Consider the following 23,459-nt stretch of genomic DNA (forward strand, 5'->3'; position numbering starts at 1 on the left):
TCTAAAAATCGTAACAGTATTTTTGATTTACTCGTGTAATCCTGTACGAACCTTTCTATAAGTCAACTTACCTAGGACACCTCGGGTTGTACACAGTAGGACTCGGATTTTAAATAATTTTCAAATGATTTTTCAAATACTTCTTCGAACATAATAAAGTGTCGTTGGTTTAAGCTAAGTATGCGTTTATCTCAATGTTGCAAGTGAGTCAAAAAGATTTCTAAATATTATTATGGGTAAAGAAAGGCACCTAACTTTTGGTCAAGGCACACTTCCACATGTTACTACCTTGACCATGGCGATGTCGCATAATACGACATTTACAAGAGAAGTAGCAGGTCACTACTCGAACGTACCTCGCACTAAACGAGTCTGGTTCAAACTATTCATGATCCATGTCACCATGAATGGATAAAAACGTATGCAAAGCATTATAGCACCAAGCCAATCCCGTAGCTACAGTTGGAGGCTTGAGAAAAACAATCTAAAAATGCTCGAAATGACGATTTTATCGCAAATTCTCGACGCTAATGCTATACATACATCATAGGGGCACGATCCTAAGGTCTAATCATGTAAAACGAACCTTAGAATGGCTACAACCCCTCCCAAATTCTAAGCACTACTTAGAATATATAAAGTCACCCCACTAACAAGGGTAACTGAAAATCGCGAGTCACCAAAACTCCGATCAAACCACTGCACATAACGCTCGCCCTATAAAGCGCCTGTTACACAGTCTACATCGTTCCAAAGCAAAAGCGAAAGAAAAAAAATCAAAAAAAAAACTGTCAAAGTTCTGCCCAGAAATCATTTTCAACGCCAGAGCTGGGCGCCGATATCTTTAACGCCCCAGCCAGGGCGCTGAATATCTCTGCTTGCTAAATCTTGCCCTGATATAAAAACAAGAAAGAAACACCTATGAATCCTCGCATCGAACGAAGTAATAAGCCGTGCAAACCCACGCAGAAGGTGCTACACTTATTCGAGCACCTGAACAAGGCATGATGAAATACTCCAATGCAAAAAATAATAATGATATCCCAACACCTGGAGGAATGTTCTAATACATGTGGTTAGGCCACACGAGCCTACGTTGCACCATAAGTTCAACTATTCCATGGTACAAGTCTAAAAAAGAGAGTAAGGCATATTGCACTAATGTAGGCACGACCAAGAACATGCGTAAAAGAGGCAAAAAACTACTTATCGCCCAAATTCAAAATGCAAGCCACACGACTTCTACATTAAGGATTGAAAGTAGCAAAGTATTACCTACCACGAAAGGGATAGCTCGCACCTACACGAGCGGAACCCCAGGGCATCTTTCTCGAAAGAACCTACAAAAATCGTACGCCAAAAGGAAGCATCCCAACATGCATACTTGGGGGCTCCAAGCTACGAAACGACCATAGCAAAATAAAAAATCTTGAAGCAAATGTTTGAACAATCGAAAGGGCACGATGTTTGAGCCCACTTCATGAATGGGCCTGAACCCTATCAAGCTTCTAAGCAAACTATTCAAAATCAGTCATTGCTCAAAAAAAATGATTCAAGCAAACTGATTAATGGACCGCACACAACGGCCATTCTATGAACGCTCGTTCGCACATACATATCATCATTCTAAGTATCGAACATTCACGAACGCGTTCAAAAGGAAAAATATACAACAACAAGAGCGGTCAAAGTCTTACGCCTCAAGGTATGTTCCTCGGGCCAAATAGACTCGCCCAACTATTGCAATAACTGTACGCCTTAAGAGCAACAGTTCCTTAAAATAATCGCCCCAAAGAGACAAGCACCGTAGTCCACCAATCGGCTACGGCTTCTCAAGAAAATCATCACGTTCTAAAAATAAAGAAAAAAAACAAAAGAGAAGAGAATACATAGAACTTCCAAGTGAAATAAACGAATGAGCAAGAGTCCAACTGTGTCATCAAAAGACCAGCCCAAACAACACTTTCAACGCCCCACCTGGGCGTGAATTATTTCGACGCCCAGGCCTGGGCGCCGAAAATGAACCCAGGCTCAAAAAAGGCCATAATTTCTATTGGGCCCTGCCGCATCCATTTGACTCGAAAATTACAGATTTCCTTGCCGAAAGTCGCACCTCACGACTTTGTCAAAGTAGCACACCACTACAAAGATCGCTCGCACTTACGAGCACGATCCCAAACACGATCAAAGACATTACAAAATGCGTAGGAACCTCTTTGACAAAAAATGACCGTCAAGCACGAGTGCTTGGGGCCTCGAAAGAAAATATATTTCAAAAGAAAGTGTGCAAAGTTAAAACGGTATTCCCAGACTACATTGTACAAAGTCCCGTGTCTGGATGTCTCAAAAAATAAAACCGGTTTACGACCTCAAGACAAAGGTCGCCGTTGATACCTATACGTAGTCCCCTAATCAAGGACCCAAGTAGTGGCAAAATTGAGCCGTAAAGACTAGCTCAAGACCATGAAAGATGATGACCACGAGACAATGGTCCGTCTAAGCCCGTTGTCAACCCACATTCAGGTCTCAACTAAATCCGAGCATCCCTTGAAAGAATTCGCTCCTGCGAGAATGAATAAGAAAATAACTTTTCAAGAGAAATCACAAGAAAAAATGAAATAGGGACATGTCCACCTCAATCGGGCAAGATCGCGCCACGAACCGCGCGAGTTCCCATATCAAAAAAACGAATTCAGGGACGTCCATGTTAGGTTATGATACATATGACAATTCATAAATCATGCGGAAAAACCATTTAGCCAGGAATACATATTATTTACGCATAATCATATAGCATAGTTTAGATGCATACTCTTTGTTGCGTGCCTTCCCTAGCTGCGCCCGAACCGAACAAGAACAAGTCTTTAGGACTCCAAGTGTCGTCCCTCCGTAGATAGTCCACAGCACGTCCGGATCCGCCTTAAGATTGACCAACTAGAATCGCCCTTAAGGTACTAATAATTTTCGGCACTTTTAGGCAAGATATGTGACTGAATTTTTCTCTCAAAAACTCACTTTGAATACTTGAAAACTCGTTATAAATTGTGAACCCAGGCCACATATTTATAGGGGTATGGAAAGAGAATTGGAATCCTACTAGGATACGAATTAATTAAATTAGAATCCTAGTGAAACTCTTATTTAATTAATTTATCAAATAGGATTAGGAATTTAATCATTAAACGAATCATGTACGTTTTAGGTTTCGTATGTGAACACAAACACACACGCACGCACAGCAGCCCACGAGGGGCCCCATGCGCGCGCGCGCACAGCCCGAGCAACGCAGCCCACGACTGCCGCAGCCTTGGGCGCGCGCTGGGCCTGCCTTGCGGTGGGCCTGGCGCAGCCTTGGGCTGGCGTGTTGTGGCGCGCGTTTCCCTTGCTGGACGTGGGCCTGGCTTCGTGCTGGGCCTTCGTCTAGCAAGCTCGTCCGATGCTAATTCGTACGACGCGCTTCCGATTAATTTTCCGATTCCGGAATTCATTTCCGATACGAACAATATTTAACATTTCCGATTCCGGAATTAATTTCCGTTTCGAACAAATATTTAATATTTCCGTTTCCGGAATTATTTTCCGATTCCGATAATATTTCCGATTCAGACAATATTTCCGTTTCCGGCAATATTTCCGATTCCGGCAATATTTCTATTTCCGATAATATTTCCCGATACGTACCATGTTTCCGTTTCCGGCAACATCTACGACTTGGATAATATTTATATTTCCGATACGATCCATATTTCCGTTTCCGGCAATATCATCGTTTCCGGAGTATTCATTTCTTGCCTGTGACGATCTCAGCTCCCACTGAAACCAAGATCCGTCGTTTCCGAATATCCATAGATGGAGTATTTAATGCCATTAAATACTTGATCCGTTTACGTACTATTTGTGTGACCCTACGGGTTCAGTCAAGAGTAAGCTGTGGATTAATATCATTAATTCCACTTGAACTGAAGCGGCCTCTAGCTAGGCATTCAGCTCACTTGATCTCACTGAATTATTAACTTGTTAATTAATACTGAACCGCATTTATTAGACTTAACATTGAATGCATACTTGGACCAAGGGCATTATTTCCTTCAGTCTCTCACTTGTCCTTAGGGACAAGTGTGCATTTCCTAATTCCTTTGTCGCTCGATGCTTGCTCTTGAACATAAGGTAAGAGTTGTCATCCTTATTATGTCCAGAGGTGTTCCTCGGTTTCAGAGTTCAACTGATCAAATAAACAGATAATCATAGCCTATGATTCATCCGAGCACGGCCATGCATTTCACAGTTTCTAGCTCTCCGAGTGGCCTTGTACAACTTTTAAGCATCTCATCCCGATTTATGGGAGGACAATCCCAATCTTGCGATCTTGAGATTAGACTTCGTTTGATAGGTGATTACCTGAGCGTTGCCTTTATAGCCTCCTTTTACGGTGCGACGGTTGGTCAACTACAAAGTAACCAGTTCTCAAACAAGTAATCTCAAATCACTCAGGTATTGAGGATTTAGTGTCTAATAATTTTAATGAAATTTACTTATGACAGATTTTCATCTCTTACAGTAAAGTTTCATAGGTCTTGTCCGATACTAGTCTTCACAAAGTAAGTATCTATGCAAATGATTATGACATTGCCATGTCCACATAGTTCAAGAAACAGAACTACTAGTCATCTTGCATTCTAATCGTCTAACGTTTTCTATGCGTCCAATTTTATAGAAAACTCCGACTAGGGACCATTTTCAACCTTTGACATTCAAGTTCACTTGATAGACATTTCTTAGTCACAGGACTGGTCCTGACAGTCTATCTTGAATATATCGTCAAATTGAAGGGACTCATCATTTAATAAACCACAAATTAAATGGAAAAATGAATTCTCTTCATTTATTGTGAATGATTAACCAATAATGTTTTACAAAGATTTAAACTCTAAAACTTTAAAACATTAAACAGAGACATCAAAGCCATTCTCCAATATGCTTGATTCCCATAGCTGCAGTGTACGAGTTGTGCTTCGCCTGCGGCAGAGGTTTAGTCAATGGATCTGATATGTTGTCATCAGTTCCAATTTTGCTTATCTCGACTTCTTTTCTTTCAACGAACTCTCGTAGAAGGTGAAATCTACGAAGTACATGCTTGACTCTCTGGTGGTGTCTAGGCTCCTTTGCCTGTACAATAGCTCCGTTATTATCACAATACAGGGCTATTGGTCCTTTAATGGAGGGGACTACACCAAGTTCACCTATGAACTTCCTTAGCCATATAGCTTCCTTTGCTGCTTCATGTGCAGCAATGTACTCCGCTTCAGTTGTAGAATCCGCAATGGTGCTTTGCTTAGCACTTTTCCAGCTTACTGCTCCTCCGTTGAGGCAGAAGACAAACCCAGACTGTGATCTAAAATCATCTTTGTCGGTTTGGAAACTTGCGTCCGTATAGCCTTTAACAATTAATTCATCATCTCCACCATAGACCAGGAAGTCATCTTTGTGCCTTTTCAGGTACTTCAGAATATTCTTGGCAGCAGTCCAATGCGCCTCTCCTGGGTCTGACTGGTATCTGCTCGTAGCACTGAGTGCATACGCAACGTCCGGGCGTGTACATATCATAGCATACATTATTGAACCAATCAATGATGCATATGGAATCCCATTCATTCGTCTACGCTCATCAAGTGTTTTTGGGCACTGAGTCTTGCTTAGAGTCATTCCATGAGACATGGGTAGGTAGCCTCGCTTGGAGTCCGCCATCTTGAACCTATCAAGCACCTTATTGATATAAGTGCTTTGACTAAGTCCAATCATCCTTTTAGATCTATCTCTGTAAATCTTGATGCCCAATATGTACTGTGCTTCTCCTAGATCTTTCATCGAAAAACATTTCCCAAGCCAAATCTTGACAGAGTTCAACATAGGAATGTCATTTCCGATAAGTAATATGTCGTCGACATATAATACTAGGAAAGCAATTTTGCTCCCACTGACCTTCTTGTATACACAAGATTCGTCTGCGTTCTTGATGAAACCAAAGTCACTGACTGCTTCATCAAAACGTATATTCCAGCTCCTGGATGCCTGCTTCAATCCGTAGATTGACTTCTTTAGCTTGCATACCTTTTTTGCATTCTTTGGATCCTCAAAACCTTCAGGCTGTGTCATAAACACAGTTTCTGTTAAAACGCCGTTTAAGAAAGCAGTTTTGACATCCATCTGCCATATTTCGTAATCGTAATATGCAGCGATTGCTAACATTATCCGAATAGACTTTAGCATTGCAACTGGTGAAAAGGTTTCATCGTAATCCACACCGTGGACTTGCCTGTAACCTTTTGCAACCAATCTAGCTTTGAAAACTTCAAGTTTCCCATCCTTGTCCTTTTTCAGTTTGAAAACCCATTTGCTTCCAATGGCTTGGTAGCCATCTGGCAAATCGACCAAATCCCATACTTGGTTTTCAGACATGGAGTCTAATTCAGATTGCATGGCTTCTTGCCATTGCTTGGAGCTAGGGCTCGTCATAGCTTGTTTGTAAGTCGCAGGTTCATCACTTTCAAGTAATAGAACGGCATAGCTCTCGTTCGTCAAAATACCTAAGTACCATTCCGGTTGAGATCTATATCTTTGCGATCTACGCGGGGTAACATTTCTAGTTTGACCATGATTCTCACCAGATTCTTCTAAAGATCTCTGAGTTTCATCCTGAATGTCATCTTGACCATTCTCTAGAGTTTGTTGTTCGACTCGAATTTCTTCGAGGTCTACTTTTCTCCCACTTGTCATTTTGGAAATGTGATCTTTCTCCAAAAAGACACCATCTCGAGCAACAAATACCTTGTTCTCAGATGTATTGTAGAAGTAATACCCCTTTGTTTCCTTTGGATAGCCCACAAGGATACATTTGTCAGATTTTGGATGAAGTTTGTCTGAAATTAATCGTTTGACGTATACTTCACATCCCCAAATCTTAAGAAAAGACACATTTGGAGGCTTTCCAAACCATAATTCATATGGAGTCTTTTCGACAGCTTTAGACGGAGCTCTATTTATAGTGAGTGCAGCTGTATTTAGTGCATGACCCCAAAATTCTAATGGAAGTTTGGCCTGACCCATCATTGACCTGACCATGTCTAGCAAGGTTCTGTTCCTCCGTTCTGACACACCGTTCCATTGTGGTGTTCCAGGAGGAGTCAATTCTGATAGAATTCCACATTCTTTCAGATGGTCATCAAATTCATAGCTCAGATATTCACCGCCTCTATCAGACCGCAGTGCCTTAATCTTCTTGCCTAATTGATTCTCTACTTCACTCTGAAATTCCTTGAATTTGTCAAAGGATTCAGACTTATGCTTCATTAGGTAGACATAACCATATCTACTGAAGTCATCAGTGAAAGTGATAAAGTAGCTGAAACCACCTCTAGCATTTGTACTCATTGGTCCACATACATCTGTATGGATTAAACCCAATAGTTCATTTGCTCTTTCTCCAACTTTAGAGAAAGGTTGCTTTGTCATTTTGCCAAGTAAACATGATTCGCATTTACCATAATCCTCTAAGTCAAATGGTTCTAGAATTCCTTCCTTTTGAAGTCTTTCTAAGCGTTTCAAGTTTATATGACCTAATCGACAATGCCACAGATAGGTGAGATCTGAATCATCCTTTTTGGCCTTTTTGGTATTTATGTTATATACTTGTTTGTCGTGATCTAATAAATAAAGTCCATTGACTAATCTAGCAGATCCATAAAACATCTCTTTAAAATAAAACGAACAACTATTATCTTTTATTAAAAAGGAAAATCGCTTAGCATCTAAGCAAGAAACTGAAATGATGTTTTTAGTAAGACTTGGAACATGGAAACATTCTTCCAGTTCCAAAACTAGCCCGGAGGGCAACGACAAATAGTAAGTTCCTACAGCTAATGCAGCAATCCGTGCTCCATTTCCCACTCGTAGGTCGACTTCACCCTTGCTTAACTTTCTACTTCTTCTTAGTCCCTGTGGATTGGAACATAAGTGTGAGCCACAACCTGTATCTAATACCCAAGAAGTTGAATTAGCAAGTATACTGTCTATAACGAAAATACCTGAAGATGGAACGACTGTTCCGTTCTTCTGATCTTCCTTTAGCTTCAAGCAATCTCTCTTCCAATGCCCCTTCTTCTTGCAGTAGAAGCATTCGGATTCAGAAGTGGGTTGACTGACCTTCCTCTTTACAGATTTGGCGCCAGTTTGCTTAGTTGGGCTGGCCTTGTTGCCACCTTTCTTAGCATTCCTCTTCTTTCCAGATTTCTTGAACTTGCCCCCACGCACCATAAGCACATCCTGCTTATCCCTTTTGAGCGTCTTTTCAGCGGTCTTCAGCATACCGTGAAGCTCAGTGAGCGTTTTGTCCAGACTATTCATACTGTAGTTCAGTTTGAACTGATCATACCCGCTATGAAGAGAATGGAGGATGGTGTCTATAGCCATTTCCTGAGAAAATTGCTGATCCAGCCGACTCATATTCTCAATGAGTCCAATCATTTTGAGAACATGTGGACTTACGGGCTCGCCTTTCTTAAGCTTGGTCTCAAGAATTTGCCTATGAGTCTCGAATCTTTCGACTCGAGCCAGATCTTGGAACATGTTCTTCAACTCACTGATGATTGTGAAAGCATCTGAGTTGATGAACGTTTTCTGCAGATCCGCACTCATGGTGGCGAGCATTAGACATTTCACATCCTTGTTGGCATCAATCCAACGATTGAGGGCTGCCTGAGTGACCCCGTCGCCTGCGGCTTCGGGCATCGCCTCTTCTAGGACATACTCCTTTTCTTCCTGCATAAGAACTATTTGCAAGTTCCTTTGCCAGCCAAGGAAGTTTTTCCCGTTCAACTTCTCCTTTTCGAGAATTGATCGAATGTTGAATGAATTGTTGTTTGCCATTTTAAAAACTACAATTGAAAAGAATAAGCAAATAAATAACCATTCACAGTTTCTCTTAATAAACTTAAATTCTAGCATACATGCATAATTCAATGTTTATTAAGCATTTTATTCAAGTTATGTGTTCCGGCAGGTGTGAATAAAATGATTCCAAGATCCTAAAATCATTGAAGAACTAAGCACAGTTTGTCGACTTAATCCTAAAACATCTTAGGTAAGCAAAAGCCTTTTGCTAATAGTCTAGAAACTATTCTTGGTTGATAGGTACGTCTAAGAACTTATTAGGTAAACCTATCGATTTTGCCACGACATAAAAGGACTCCTTACTTATATCGTTGAGTTTCACCAAAACTAACATGTACTCACAATTATTTGTGTACCTTGCCCCTTTAGGACCAATAAGTAACACCTCGCTGAGCGAAAACTATTACTAGATTGATGTAAAGGATATCCAAGCAAGTGTATATTTTGGCATGGCACCTTTTAACTCAATTTTTTTTAAGTTTGGAACTTAAGGCTCTTACTATGTTGGTTAGATTTTAAGTGAACTAAAATCCTTAATCATGCAACATAATCAAGCTTTTGATCTCATGCATTTTAAGACATATTTAAAAGCAATAAATAACTTAAAACATGCATAAGATAAATGTGATCTAGTATGGCCCGACTTCATCTTGAAGCTTTGACTTCAAAGTCCGTCTTGAAAATCTCCGTGGGAGGCACCATTTTCTTCAAATAGGATAAGCTATAATTAAAACTAATTACAACTATTTGATGGTACGCAGACCATATTTGAATTTGAAAAACGACTTTGGTACTTTAGACCAATTACATTCAAATTAATGGTACGCAGACCATATTTTCTATCCTATTTGGGCCATACTAGTCACTTCATAACCTGCAAAACAGTACATATACAATATATACCATTTACCCATTCATTATCATGAATGGCCCACATAGCTGGTTAGTAAAACACATTATGCATCACGTAAACATTTGCAGCAATTAATCAAGGGCACCAATAATCTACCAATTATTCAGTCCTTATTAATTCTAATCAAGTTGTTTTAACCTTAAGGATTTGTAGACCTAATCAAGAGTTTATGACTAAAAAGGGCTCCCACTCAAACCAATAAATTCATATGCTTTACTAATTTTAAACATAAAAATGTATTTCTAGTCTAACCGGAAACATACAAATTTAATTAAAATTTAAAGCTCATATAAATTTATAATTGAATCCAAAAGTTTAATTTAATTTCAGTCGTATTTAAATTAATTCATGATTTTAATTTTAGTAAAATAATTAGAATAAATAAAATTTATTATAATTACAATATTCAAAATTAAAATCCAAGAAAATAATTTAAATTATTAATTTTAAAATTAATTAAAATTACGTAAACTGAAAATTTCAAATTAAACATTCAAAACGATCTAATCGCAACGCAAACACCCTACGCATCGCACGCCCATGGGCCACACGCACATAGCCATCGCTGGCCATGTGCGCGCAGCCCATGCGCTGCGTCGCATAGCTGCTGCTTCTACCCTTCGCAAGCAATCGCGCGAGCTGGTGCTCGCTGCGCGCGCGCCAGCGCTCGATGCAAGCGAGCCAGCGCTCGCTTCGTGCACTCGCCAGCGCATGCTGTGCGCGCTCGCTTGGTGCGAGCCAGCGCTCGCTGCGCGCGGCATCGACGCTGGGCGCAGCACTCGTGGCACGCGAGCTTGCGCTCGCTGCGCGCGAGGCTGCGCGCGCTTGCGCGAGGCAGTGCGCGTTGTGGCGCAGCTCGCTTGCTGCCCACACGCGACTGCCGTGCCTTACCTTCGCCCATGCCCATTCGTCCATTGCTCATAGCCCACGACACAAGGCAGGGCTGCTGCCTTGTGCTCGTGCACCATGCCCTTGCTCATTGCATTCGTGCCTCATGGGCGACGAGCTCCCTTGCTCGTCGTCGCATGCCGCACTATACAACACCCCTTAAGGGTAACACATAGCGTCCATTGCTTTGTGCGTGCAAGTTATATGAACGAATCGCATAAAATTTAAAAAATTTATATTTAAAATTAATGACAAATTAATAAATTAATATTAATTTCATAATTTTAGGGCGAAAAATCGAAAATTTATTATTCAATTGATTTCCGATTAACATGGATTCAAGTCTAGGTCATAAAAATTTAAAATTTATCATAAAATTTACAATTTTTTTGGTGGTTTTTAATCATAGGTATCTAATTAAATTATAATTAATTATGAAAATCAAATTAATTCTAAATTATTCTAATTTTCAACAAATTAATCATAATTACAAATTAGATTGCATAATTAACAAGGCTAGGCATTCAAACTTGTTAAACATATACAGTAGGTCAATCAAAAATTCAAGATTTATCAACAAGAATCGCAAATATTTAATTTAACATCTTAAATTTACGAAATTTTGCATTCGAAAAACTAAAACCTTCGAAACGTCATAGTTAGGCTTCGAATTTGAGAATTCTGGGTTCGGCAGAAAATTACTATTTTTGTCAAAATTTTAGAATGCCTTTTACATGCGGAATTGGCACAAAAATCACTCGATTTGGATGAGTAACGAAGAAACTGCCGAAAAACTGCGTACGTATAATTAAATAAACGCAATTTGCAATTAATTAACAATTACGAAAATTAATCACCCCTTTTAATTCTTGCAAATTTGTAATATTTAACCATGTTCATGCAATTTAGATTATGAAAATAATAAGAGGCTCGTGATACCACTGTTAGGTTATGATACATATGACAATTCATAAATCATGCGGAAAAACCATTTAGCCAGGAATACATATCATTTACACATAATCATATAGCATAGTTTAGATGCATACTCTTTGTTGCGTGCCTTCCCTAGCTGCGCCTGAACCGAACAAGAACAAGTCTTTAGGACTCCAAGTGTCGTCCCTCAATAGATAGTCCACAGCACGTCCGGATCCGCCTTAAGATTGACCAACTAGAATCGCCCTTAAGGTACTAATAATTTTCGGCACTTTTAGGCAAGATATGTGACTGAATTTTTCTCTCAAAAACTCACTTTGAATACTTGAAAACTCATTATAAATTGTGAACCCAGGCCACATATTTATAGGGGTATGGAAAGAGAATTGGAATCCTACTAGGATACGAATTAATTAAATTAGAATCCTAGTGAAACTCTTATTTAATTAATTTATCAAATAGGATTAGGAATTTAATCATTAAACGAATCCTGTACGTTTTAGGTTTCGTATGTGAACACAAACACACACGCACGCACAGCAGCCCACGAGGGGCCCCATGCGCGCGCGCGCACAGCCCGAGCAACGCAGCCCACGACTGCCGCAGCCTTGGGCGCGCGCTGGGCCTGCCTTGCGGTGGGCCTGGCGCAGCCTTGGGCTGGCGTGTTGTGGCGCGCGTTTCCCTTGCTGGACGTGGGCCTGGCTTCGTGCTGGGCCTTCGTCTAGCAAGCTCGTCCGATGCTAATTCGTACGACGCGCTTCCGATTAATTTTCCGATTCCGGAATTCATTTCCGATACGAACAATATTTAACATTTCCGATTCCGGAATTAATTTCCGTTTCGAACAAATATTTAATATTTCCGTTTCCGGAATTATTTTCCGATTCCGATAATATTTCCGATTCAGACAATATTTCCTTTTCCGGCAATATTTCCTTTTCCGGCAATATTTCCGATTCCAGCAATATTTCTATTTCCGATAATATTTCCCGATACGTACCATGTTTCCATTTCCGGCAACATCTACGACTTGGATAATATTTATATTTCCGATACGATCCATATTTCCGTTTCCGGCAATATCATCGTTTCCGGAGTATTCATTTCTTGCCTGTGACGATCTCAGCTCCCACTGAAACCAAGATCCGTCGTTTCCGAATATCCAAAGATGGAGTATTTAATGCCATTAAATACTTGATCCGTTTACGTACTATTTGTGTGACCCTACGGGTTCAGTCAAGAGTAAGATGTGGATTAATATCATTAATTCCACTTGAACTGAAGCGGCCTCTAGCTAGGCATTCAGCTCACTTGATCTCACTGAATTATTAACTTGTTAATTAATACTGAACCGCATTTATTAGACTTAACATTGAATGCATACTTCGACCAAGGGCATTATTTCCTTCAGTCCACCCTTAGCGGACAGGGCTCGCCCACCTTCAGGGGGCGGGGTCTGCGTCACTAGCCGCGCAGGTCCTCAGTTTTCGAAAAATAGAATCTTCAAAAAACAAAATGAAACAGGCTCGCCATCTTCAGCCGGCGGGGTCTACGGCGCAAACCACGTAGGTCCTTATTTTCAAAAAAAATGAACACAAAATAAATTTCAAAATAGATTCGTCCACTTCTATCGGACGGGGTGTCCACCCTTAGCGGACAGGTTCGCCATCTTCAGCCGGCGGGGTCTATGTAGGTCCTTATTTTCAAATTTCAAAAACAAACAGATTCATCCACTTCTATCGGACGGGGTGTCCACCCTTAGCAGGACAGGCTCGCCACTTTAGCCGGCGGGGTCTGCGCCATTAAACCGCGCAGGTCTTTAGTCGCTGCAGCGATAACTTTTGCTGGATTTTCCTTCGTTTTACGTCCTATAAAAACAAGGGTGCTGGATTTTCCTTCGTTTTACGTCCTATAAAAACAAGGGTGTTGGATTTTCCTTCATTTTACGTCCTATAAAAACAAGGGTGCTGGATTTTCCTTCGTTTTACGTCCTATAAAAACCAGGGTGCTGGATTTTCCTTCGTTTTACGTCCTATAAAAACAAGGGGGTTTTCTCGTTTAACTAGCCTTGAAAATGAGAATATTTAAAAAAAAACATTTTTACCTCGTGATTAGGCTTGGCCAGGCTCAATTACACTTTATAGCTTTGATTTCGAAAACATCTGTAGCTACTCCCAATGACAAAGTGAGGGAGTTTCTACGCCTCTTTAGATACTTCCAATGACAAAGTGAGGGAGTATTCTATACTATCAGTTGACAAATCCCAATGACACGTGAGGGATATGTCGACACTTCAAGTGATGACCCTTAAGTCAAATGTTATCACTCGGGGGCTCGTGAGACCCTCGCAAAACAGGTCACATGCACCATGGCTTGTGTGACGCACTCCGTCTAGCACTTTGACCATCGTCTTACTCCAAAACTTAGTCAAAGTGGGGGCTAAGTGTAGACACCTACTTTTGTCCCCATTCCCGAAAGGGAAAGGTTCGATGATGAAAGCATAAATCTCCACTTGACAACGCATCTCCTATAAAATAAACGAATCTCGATTCCCCAATTCATTTCACCCGAAACCTGCTATTTATGGAAACCTGCTAAAAAAGGTAACTGCCGTAAAAGGTAGCTTCTAAAAGTGGCAAATCATAAAGGATAGAAACCTGTCATAATTAGGTGTTGCATTCCAACATAAATCCTAAATGAGATAGAAAACTGCGAGAATCCTATTCCGAATATGATTCGGAAATAAGAGCTACGTATTAATTAAAATCCTAACGAGCCTAGAGTTCGTAACGGGCCCAGACGCATTCCGTCATAAAATTGATACGCGCTAAAAGACTCGATTAAATCTCAAACTCTACGGATTTCAGGAATCCGAATCTGACTAAAGAAAACAGCCCAGACCCTATTTTCAACGCCTGGCTCTGGACGCCGAAATCTTCGGCGCCCAGGCCTGGGCGCTGAAAATACCTGGGTACGTGTTTTTTCCTAATTCTTTGTGGATTAGAACTCTGCAATTCTATCTTTCCACGAACTCTTCCCTATAAATAGACCCCTAAATTCGACGTGAAAAGAACACACACACACAACACATAATTATATTCTGAGTATTGACTCCAACCCTTAGCCTAAGCCTCTCGTTGCGAAATTGTTCACGCGTTCTGTCGCAATCGATCCATAAATCGAACAGAACGTATCCTGTCCCATAATTGAGATTCGTTAAATAAAAAGGAGAAATAGCAAAGTCAAAGTGGTTAGTTTTCTGAGAACCGTGACGCACCTCTCAAGGGTGTGTCGTAATGTGCCCCTTTTCGATGATTTAACTGCTTTCCTCGCCCTTTTTATGAACTGTTAAACTAACCTAATCTGATTGTTCTATCACGCCTAACAAATATAATATTTTTGGGAAATCGGATTATCATGCTAGGTCCCTTAATGCTATTTAAATCAGATAATCACGATCGAATTAGTATTATGTGTTGCATATTGCTAAAATCAACTCAGATTAGTTTAATAGTTAACGCATGTCCCTTCAATTATTTATCCTGAGCTAGTAAGGATATTCTGCCTCTGGAGTTATCGACGAGCGAAGTACTCCTCTCGGTAGTTACAGTCCCCAGAACCCTCAATCTCTACCTTGCGGGTGTATGTTGAGAGATCCCCACACCAGGGATCACAAGGGAACCTACGGCCGTCGTGGTCAAACATAATTGCACTCCCTTTATGTTACGATAATCGGGTTTTGTCAGTTTTTCTCATTGTCGTTAAAAACTGAATGGCGACTCCTATATTACTAGTCAATTGGGTGTATACTCATAGGAAATCCAATTACACTTGATTGAATAAAAAGAATCGTCACACCCACGAGGGACGAGGTCACGCATTAGCCTCGTGCTTTTTCGACCCCCTCACATTATCTTTATTAGGCGTGATAGAACAATCAGATTTAATAGTTTAACAGTTTTATAAAAGGGTGATGAAAGCGATTAAATCGAAGGGACACATTACGACGCACCCTTGAGAGGTGCGTCACGGTTCTCAGAAAACTAACCACTTTGGCTTTGCTATTTCTCCTTTTATTTAACGAATCTCAAGTTTCCGGGCTTAATCCTTCAGCTACAAGGGACAGGATACGTTCTGTTCGATTTTTGGATCGATGGTGACAGAACGCGGGATCAATTTCGCAGCGTGAGGCTTAGGCTTAGGGGTTGGAGTCAATACTCAGAATATGAATTGTGTGTTCTTTTCACGTCGAATTTGGGGTTGTATTTATAGGGAAGAGTTCGTGGAAAGATAGAATTTTAGAGCATAAATCCAAGAAGAATTAGGAGAGAACACGTACCCAGGTAATTTCAGCGCCCAGGGCTGGACGTTAAAGATTTCGGCGGCCAGCTCTGGGCGTTGAAAATGGGATCCAGGCAATTTCAGCGCCCAGGTCTGGGCGTTGAAAATGATGTTTGGGCCGAGTTCTTTGTCAGATTTGGACTCTTAGAATCCGGAGTGTTTGAGATTTATCCGAGGCTTTTAGTGCGTATTAACTTTATGACGGAATGCGTCTGGGCCCGTTACGAACTCTAGGTTCGTTAGGATTTTAATTAATATGTAACTCTTGTTTTCGATTTATACTAGGAACAGGATTCCTCTTGCAAATTTTATCTCTTTTAGGATTTATGTCGGAGTGCAACACCTAATTCTGACAGGTTTCTATCTTTTATGACTTGCCACTTTTAACAACTACCTATTATGGCAGTTACTATTTTTAGCAGGTTTCTATAAATAGCAGGTTCGGGTGAAATGAAAAGGGTGATCGAGATTCGTTATTTTATAGGAGATGCGTTGCCAAGTGGAGATTTATGTTCTCATCATCGAACCTTCCCTTTCGGGAATGGGGACAAAAGTAGGTGTCTACAGTTACTATGTTCCTAGTATCACCAGAAACATTATTTCCGTTTCAAATTTGGATTCTAAAGGTTTAAGTTTTCAATTTAAAGACACTAGTTGTTCTTTTGCTTTGAATGGAATGTTTTATGGTTCAGCACAACAAGAAAATGGTCTATATGTGCTAGATACGAGAAAACATATTTAGAACATAAGTACTAAAAAGGCTAAAACTGGTGATTCAGATCTCACATTTCTGTGGCATTGTCGATTAGGCCATATAAACACAAAGCACATGGAATTACTTCAACGAAAGGGAATTCTAGAATCATTCTACTTAGAGAAGATTGATCAATGCGAATCTTGTTTACTTGGCAAAATGACAAAGCAACCTTTCTCAAAGGTGGGAGAAAGAGCAAGCGAACTACTAGGGCTAATACATACGGACGTATGTGGGCCTATGAGTACGAAAGCTAGAGGTGAGTTCAGCTATTTCATAACGTTTACGGACGATTTCAGTAGATATGGCTATATTTACTTAATGAAACACGAGTCTGAATCGTTTTAGAAATTCCGAGAATTTCAAAATGAAGTAGAGAATCAACATGGAAAGAAAATCAAAGCTCCAAGATCGGATCGAGGAGGTGAATATCTTAGCCACGAGTTTGACGACCATCTAAAAGAATGTGGTATTCTTTCTGAATTGACTGCTCCGGGGACACCTCAATGGAATGGAGTGTCGAAACGGAGAAACAGGACCTTACTCGATATGGTCAGGTCAATGATGGGTCAAGCCGAACTTCCTTTACAATTTTGGGGACATGCGTTGTAAACAGCAGCACTCACACTGAATCGTGCTCCATCAAAAGCTGTTGAAAAGACTTCATACGAATTATGGACTGGGAAACTTCCAAAGTTGTCTTTTCTAAAGATTTGGGGTTGCGAAGCATATGTCAAGCGATTAATTTCGCACAAGCTCGAACCAAAATCTAACAAATGTTTCTTCATTGGGTATCCAAAAGAAACAAAGGGGTATTACTTCTACAACAAGTCAAACAACAAGGTATTCGTTGCTCGTGACGATGTCTTTTTGGAAAGAAATCATATTTCCAAATTGACAAGTGGGAGAATAATAGACCTCGAAGAGATTCGAGATGAACAACGAACCAAGAACTCTTTAGAAGTAGTTCAGGACGAAGAACCTCCAAGGTCTTTAGAAGAGCCAGTGGGAGTAGTTCCTCAAAACGTTGTTGCCCCTCGTAAGTCAAATAGAACTAAGGTTCAGCCGGACAGATGGATAGGCGTCCTCTTGACTGAAAACTTAGACGTTCTCATATTAGATAGTGATGAACCTATGACTTAAAAGCAAGATATGATGAGCCCAAGCTCCACTAAATGGTTAGAGGCCATGAAATCTGATATAGAATCCATGTCTGAAAATCAAGTCTGGGATTTGGTAGATTTGTCGGATGGGTTTACACCTATCGGATGCAAATGGGTCTTCAAAATTAAGAAAGAAAAAGATGGAATTGTATACATATACAAGGCTATATTGGTAGAAAAAGGTTACAGGCAAGTTCACGGCGTTGAGTACGATGAAACCTTTTCTCCAGTCGCGATGCTTAAGTCTATTCGGATAATCCTTGCGATTGCCGCTTTTCATGATTATGAAATATGGCAAATGGATGTCAAAAATGTCTTCTTGAATGGTGTTCTTGAAGAGACTGTGTTTATGACGCAGTCGGAGGGTTTTGTCGATCAAAAGAATCAAGGAAAGGTATGCAAGCTTAAGAAGTCCATTTACGGGCTAAAGTAGGCATCAAGGAGTTGGAATAAGATATTTGATGAAGCAGTCAATAAGTTTGGCTTCATCAAGAATCAGGACAAATCTTGTGTATACAAGAAGGTCAGTGGGAGTAAAATTGCATTCCTAGTCTTGTATGTTGATGACATAATACTTATTGGAAACGACATTCCTATGTTGGAGTCTGTAAAGACTTGGCATGGAAAGTGTTTCTCAATGAAGGACTTAGGAGAGGCACAGTACATACTGGGCATCAAGATCTATAGGGATAGATCTAAGAGGATGATTGGACTAAGCCAGAGCACTTACATTGACAAAGTGCTAGCTTGGTTCAATATGATGGAAGCCAAGAGAGGTCATCTACCCATGTCACATGGCACATATCTAAGCAAGACTCAGTGTCCCAAAACATCTGATGAGCGTAGAAAGATGAGTGGAATTCCATACGCTTCGGCTATTGGATCCATCATGTATGCTATGATTTGTACAAGGACGGATGTTTCGTTCGCACTCGGTGCAACGAGCATGTACCAGTCAGAACCAGGTGAGGCACATTGGACTGCTGCCAAGAACATCCTAAAGTACCTGAAAAGGACTAAGGATCAGTTTCTGGTTTATGGTGGTACAGATGAGTTGATTGTTAAGGGCTATACGGACGCAAGCTTTCAAACCGACAGAAATGATTTCAGATCACAGTCTGGGTTTGTGTTCTGCCTCATTGGCGGAGCAGTAAGCTGGAAAGGTACTAAGCAAAGCACTATTGCGGATTCTACAACTGAATTCGAGTACATTGCTGCCTCAGAAGCAGCAAAGGAAGCTGTTTGGATTCGGAAGTTCATCGAAGCACTTGAGATTGTCCCCTCCATTAAAGGACCAGTGGCTTTGTATTGCGACAATAGCGGAGCCATTGCCCAGGCAAAGGAGCCTAGGAGCCACCAGAAGTCCAAGCACGTACTGCGGCAATTTCATATACTTCGGGAGATCGTTGAAAGGAAAGAAATCGAGATTTGCACAGTTAGAACTGACGACAATGTCGCGGATCCATTGACTAAACCGTTGCCACAAGCGAAACACAATGCATATGTAGCAACCATTGGAATTAAGCATGTTGGAGACTGGCTTTGATTTTCTAAGTTTTGTTTTAGAACATTTTTTAGATCTATGTTTAAACCAATTGGTTTAACCATTTCATATTTATGAAATTTATTATTTCATATTCATTTAATTTTGGTTTAGTATTAAATGATAAGTCCATGTGATTCAAATCATTCAAATGGGATGTCAAGATGGATTCTTCGACAAAGAAACACCCATAAGTGAACTTGAATATTGAAGTCACAAAGGATCCCTAATCCAGGTCATTGAAAGGTGGACGACCAATGACTAATGAAGATTAGATTGCAAGTTGATTTTTGGTTCTGTTTCTTGAACTAGTTTGACTGGATGTCAGAATCTTTTGCATAGATACTTATTGGATCTTGTATCGGATTGACCATGAGAACACTTTAAGATATTAAAGTCATGTCATAAGTAGTTCTCATTAATGGTGATTAGAACCATTCCTCAGAACATGAGCGATTATGTTTGCTCGTTTGAGAATTAGTTCACTTTGATGCTAGCTAAACGTCGCACCGTAAAAGGAGGCTATAAAAGCAGTTATTGGGCGTACTATGAATCAAAGTGAGTGTTCATAGATTGCAAGAATGGATTGTCCTCCTATCTTTGATAGGATATGGTGTTGTTGTGTAACAAGGCCTATCGGAGAGTTAGATACTGTAAAATGCATGGTCGTGCTCAGAATGGTTAAGGCTTAACCTTCTGTAAAAGTTTAACAATTCAGCTCTGTTATCCGAGAAACACTTCTGGGCCTAATAAGGATGGCTTGGATCTTACCTTATGTTCAGTAAGTAACACTAAGTGACAAAGGAATGTGAATGGACACTTGTCTGAATGACAAGTGGGAGACTGAAGGAAATATGTCCTTCACCCAAGGTGCATTAAGTCTAATACTAAGGTTCAGATTAATTGCGAACAATTAATTCAGTGAGATCAAGTGATCAGAACAGCTAGCTGGAGCAATACTTCCGATCAGTGAGTTCTAATGAATATTAAGCACACAACTGACTCTTGACTAAACCTACAAGGTCACACCAATGGCATGTAACAGATCACCGGATTAAATGAATCGAAAATTCATTTAATAGCTTTTCGGGAATTAGTTTTGGAAAACTTATTATACGATACGACCTTGCATCGGAATCGTATATCGTATCACGAATATTCGTAAGCTGGGCAAAACGAATAATCGTATCGTACGACGGTGATTCGTCGTATACGATACGATAAATAATAGCCGTAAGGCGTTAGTCGCGAATACGAGCCGCATCGGAGTTGTCGGCCCGTCGAGCCAAGCGCGCAAGCACGCAAGGCCCAACGAGCTAGCGAGCTCGCAACGCAGCAAGCAAGGCAGCCCACGGGGCGTGGCAGCGCGCGTACTAGCGCAGCAGCACAACAACGAGCCAGCGAGGCCCACGGCCCATGCTGCTCGGCTGCGCGCTGTGGGCTTCGGCCTGCAGTGTGGGCTGTGCGCGGGGAATGTCCGTGTGTGTGTGGTGTGGCCGGTCAAGGCCCCTTGGTCTTGGCTGGTTACACTAATATAATATTTGGGTTATTATATTTTTTCACACACTATAACACATCAGTTATCCAATACCCTAAACCTAATTCTAAATATTACGTTCTTCAGTTTTCTCTGTGTGAAAATTGTTCATCCCAAAAAGCAAAAACCTTGTACTTTGTCTAAGCTACAATATTCAAGGCGGATCTGAATGTGTCGGTGAACCAAGTAGAGGAATGACAAGTGGAGTTCTTTGTTCGTGTTCATTGACAGATTACTTGGGAAACACGCTTCGAATGTAAGTTTGCTTAATCTGTGCTTTATACATGTTTCCTGGCTTTGGGGATTGTTCCGCACATGTTATGTATGTTTAACTGTATTCCCCTACAATTCCTTCCTCTTTGCCTCTACGGCCTTGAGAACGTCGACCGTATACACTTGGGACAACCATTAAGGCATCTTCACCAATCCTTTGTCTTCTGGGGACAAACGATTCATAGCCGAGTCTACACAAGCCAAAGAGATCAACGAAGAACAAGAAAAAACGTTATTGATGATACGCACAAATTGACGTAATACTACCTCTATGTAAATAGGGACAAAGGCCAACAACCGCGAGGAAAACCATATTGGTAAACTGCCCCACATGGGGAAGCCAACTGTTAGGGACCCACACGTGACTCTTCGCAGACAGCCGATACATTTCTGCCTGAAACAAAGGTTTTACAAGCCTCCATTCCCTTGAAAGAAGGCGAGGGTAGGCGTCAGTCCTAGACAGGAAGCGCGGCCTGTAATTCCAGCGAGAAAGACGCCCTGAAAGGGTAAGGTCCTCCATTCGAATAATGGACCACTTGGTCCTCACCATACCCAGCTGGATGACTTACCTACTACCGTCTTATAACCCTGCCGACTATAAAGGGTAAACCACCCCTGGGGAGAACGATAAGATGGGGTAATATCTACGAGCCTAACAAAAGATGAAAAGGAAGGGACAACGTCACTCAACGCACATTTGGCGATATAACCAAAAACATTTGCCCGGGAATTAGGGGTCAGCTGGGCCAGCCCTATGTCAAATCCATCCAAAACTTCCATAACAAAAGGGTGTAAGGGAAACCTAAGGCCAAATCGGAAGGTGGCCGTATAGACAGCAACCTCTCCCGAAGAAAGACAGACTACAGTACTATGAGAGCGGGGGCACTTAAAACTAAAACCATGAGGCAAGAGCAAGAAACGCTCAAAATCACGTCCTTGCCCCTTTAGGTACCTCAAACATTTTCTACTTGGGTAGATATCAGAGGGAAATAGATCCACATCCTCTTTTCCACGAACCATGGGAGGAAGATTCTTGGCAAATTCTTCGTTCGAAGAACTAGAAGAATCATCCTCAAAATCCTCACGTGGGACACGAGGACGGCAAGCCACACTCTTTCGTCTCCTTGGAGAACGGGCCACCCTAGAACCCCCGTCGCCTGAATGATAAGAGGAACTAGCTCCTCTCCTAGTCCTAAGGACGGGTTCGAAAAGGGAACCCTGTTGTCCCTCTCTCGGGGTGCTGCCCATGCACCCACATTGGCCGTCTGCTTAATATGTGTCATGCCGCCCTGCATAAGGAATAGGACGTCCGACTTTAACAAAGTAAACAAGAAGTGATGATGTCGTCTAAATACAAGAGGAACGCGACAAGTGACAAGACGTCTCCCCAAGAAATAGAGGCACCAAAAAGAACTTTAATAAAGACAAATGAAGAAACAAAAAACTAATAGGAACACGTACCAGTAAGCGATCAAACTGTTGAAACTCTCAGTCAAAATCGTCCAAACTCCAAGAACAAAGGATGAAGAACCAAAAAATCCAAGAACACTCAAGGCTCTCACAGGAAGATCTTCAAAGGAAAATCACGTTTTCTCTCTCTAAAAACTTCTGAAATGACAAAAGAGAAATGAAAAGAAAACAAATCTTTGTGGAGGTTTTAAAGGGAGGCTAAGACCTTGAGAGCAACCCCACGTGGCACAACTAAGTCAAGAAGAATGCCCGGGCACCCTCCTTGAGGGGAAAATGATGTGGCCTAAACTAAAGGTCCCCCTAAGGGTGACATGTGGTCGTCTGATGATGAAGTTGATACTTCAGAAGGCCCCCATCCAAAGGAATAAAATAGCAGCCCCAAAAAACAGGCCCAACGCAGAAAGGCACACTAAGCCCTATAAACTTCCTCAAAAGAACACATGTCCCAATCACAGAGGTCATCCAATCATGCAGCTAGGGTTTTGGGATCAATTCTCAAGAAACCCTAGCCCTATAAATAGTTTAGATCCCAAGGTAAAAGGGGGCATTCAATTCATTCCCACCTACCTTAAACTATATTTGCTCTGCCTTCTCTCTACAAATTACTTCTCTCTCTAGCCAATACTTACTTAGGCATCGGACGGAATATTCCTACGGGAATATTCTTGTTTTGCAGGTTGTAGGAAGATCGTGCT

This window comes from Spinacia oleracea, chromosome 5, assembly GCF_020520425.1.
Source record: "Spinacia oleracea cultivar Varoflay chromosome 5, BTI_SOV_V1, whole genome shotgun sequence".
Lineage (NCBI taxonomy): Eukaryota > Viridiplantae > Streptophyta > Magnoliopsida > Caryophyllales > Amaranthaceae > Spinacia > Spinacia oleracea.